Raw genomic sequence first — 2,437 nt, forward strand, 5'->3', positions numbered from 1 at the left:
TCAGAGAGAGGCTGAGATTGAGATGCTATTTCAGCTTCCACCAAATCAACGACACCTTTGATCACGAGGTCCTGAATTTGACCCGTCTTCTTGTTAGTGTGAGCCATCTTAATGAGTTGGAGACGATCAACAGGATTACCGTCATTTGCTTGGATCTAAAAACCTCCATTATTAGGCAAGGAATATATAAAATATTTATTTAAAAAATATAAAGATAAATAATAATTAAAAACTTACAAGTTCATCCTCCTTAGTAGACATAGAGCAAGCGCCGAGGTTGTGCACATACATACCTTTCCTGCGACGATCGCTCTTCCGGTTCTTGGAGTTCCTAGAAGACGTCTCTGCAGTTTCTTCTTTCTCCCAATGAGCTATCAACTGCTCCCACACCGTCCCGTTGATGAACTGTAGCCTCTTGTTCTTCTGCTAAACTGTCTTCCACGCGTTTATCTGCTTCGTATAAGAGTCCATGGCCTTTTCGTTGAATTTCTTACGAACTGTTTCCGTGAGATAGGAGTGCCAGTTGAACTCTTACTACAAAACAAACATAATTTAATAAGTAAATATATTAAAAAAATGTAAATACTTTAAAAAAATGAAGAGTTACTATACCGCAAACTGACGAAACCACAACTCTCGTTCGTCGGAAGGGATCACACTCCACTTTGAATATCCAAAACGGAGCATGGAGTACATCATCTGGTTGATGCTCCTGCTAATGTCATTTCTGGACTTGGTGAACCTTTAAAAAAAATACAAGTTAGCAAGTTAATTAATGAAAAAAAATATAATGCTACAAATAAAAAAATACTAACCAAGTGCTATGTCCTCGTCGTGGGTTGGGTTGGAGAACCGGGAGATGCTCTCGGCCAGGTTGTTGAACCAATAGTTCAATTGACATGACCCCCGGATCCTGTTGAGCAGCAGCGGGAGGGGCAGCGGGAGCGGGAGGGGCAGCGGGAGCTGGAGCGGGAGCTGGAGCGGGAGCTGGAGCGGGAGCCGAGTTTTGTTCGTGAGACGATCCCGATGCACGGGAAATGCTCACCGAACTACGTCGAAGACGGGCTGCGGGGCGGGGTTCATCCTCGGCCCTAAAAAAAAAAAATTAACCCATCAAACATATTTTCATTTATATATTTACAAAAGGTTTTATAAACGTTTTAAAAAAAACTATTAAACAACGTTTAAGAAAACTATTACACATTTTATTATACATAGTTGATTACTGGAAACTTATAAAAAATTATAAAAAATTTAAATTTTTTTATTATACATGATTTATATATATATATATACAAAATTATAAAAAATTATAAATATAGAAAAATGTTGTTAAATATTTTTTAAAAAAATTTAAAACATTTTATTATACATAGTTTATTACTGGAAACTTGAAAAACATTTTTAAAAATAATAAAAAAACGTTTTTAAAAATAATAAAAAAACGTTTTAAAAATAGTAAAACGTTTTGAATTTTAACAAAAACACAAAATAATTAAAAAAAAAAACTAAAACAACAATCCCAACTTATTTATCCTAAACTATCCATTCAATCCTAAAATTTTCTATCAAACAACCTAAAATCTGAGATCTAACTTCCAAAACCCTAAACAATTGAGATAAAACAAGGTTGGGATGATTCTTACAAGATTTGGGGTTTGGGGAAGAGATATGAGGGTGAGAAGAGGATTCGCCGGTGATGGGAGCTCGAGAATGGTCGGAATCGCCGTGAAAGGGAGAGAAATCGCCGTGAAAGGGAGAGGATTGAGAGAGAGGCAGAAATAATGAAGAAGGAAGAAGAAGGGTAATTATATTTAACGTTTCCGACGGACACGGGTTCGTCGGTATTCCGTCGGGATAATTAAATATATACCAATTGGCGGTTCGCGAAATTTTTCACGCGGTTTGGTTTCCCCGGGTAAATTGAAATTCCGACGGAATTGGTGTCCGTCAGTATATTCCGACGGAATACTGACGCCCTTTTCCGACGGAATTCCGACGACTTAGTGTTTAGGGTGTTGATTACAAGTTTTTAAATGCAAAATCCAAATCTTTGATAATATATATATCATTTGCATAAAGATTTAACAATAAAAATGTTTTTATAACACGATTTTACACAACAACATTTTTTGTAGTGTAAGATTATATGAATATGATTGTATAAGTATATGAATGTTAAGATGAGATGTTATGAAAACAATGATATGCATACATAAATATTTTAATGAGTTGTTATATTTGAACGGTTGCGATCTAATACTATACTAAACACTTATTATGTGTTATTTTCATAGTTTTGGCATCTAAATTTATAGATTTTTATGATTGAAACTTTATAGAAAAACATGTCGTCGGTATTTTCCGACGAAATACCGACGACCTTTCCAATTTTCAATGAAACCCGTTGTCGTCGCTATGTCGTCGGTATATTGCG

This window comes from Brassica oleracea, chromosome C3, assembly GCF_000695525.1.
Source record: "Brassica oleracea var. oleracea cultivar TO1000 chromosome C3, BOL, whole genome shotgun sequence".
NCBI classification, from domain to species: domain Eukaryota; kingdom Viridiplantae; phylum Streptophyta; class Magnoliopsida; order Brassicales; family Brassicaceae; genus Brassica; species Brassica oleracea.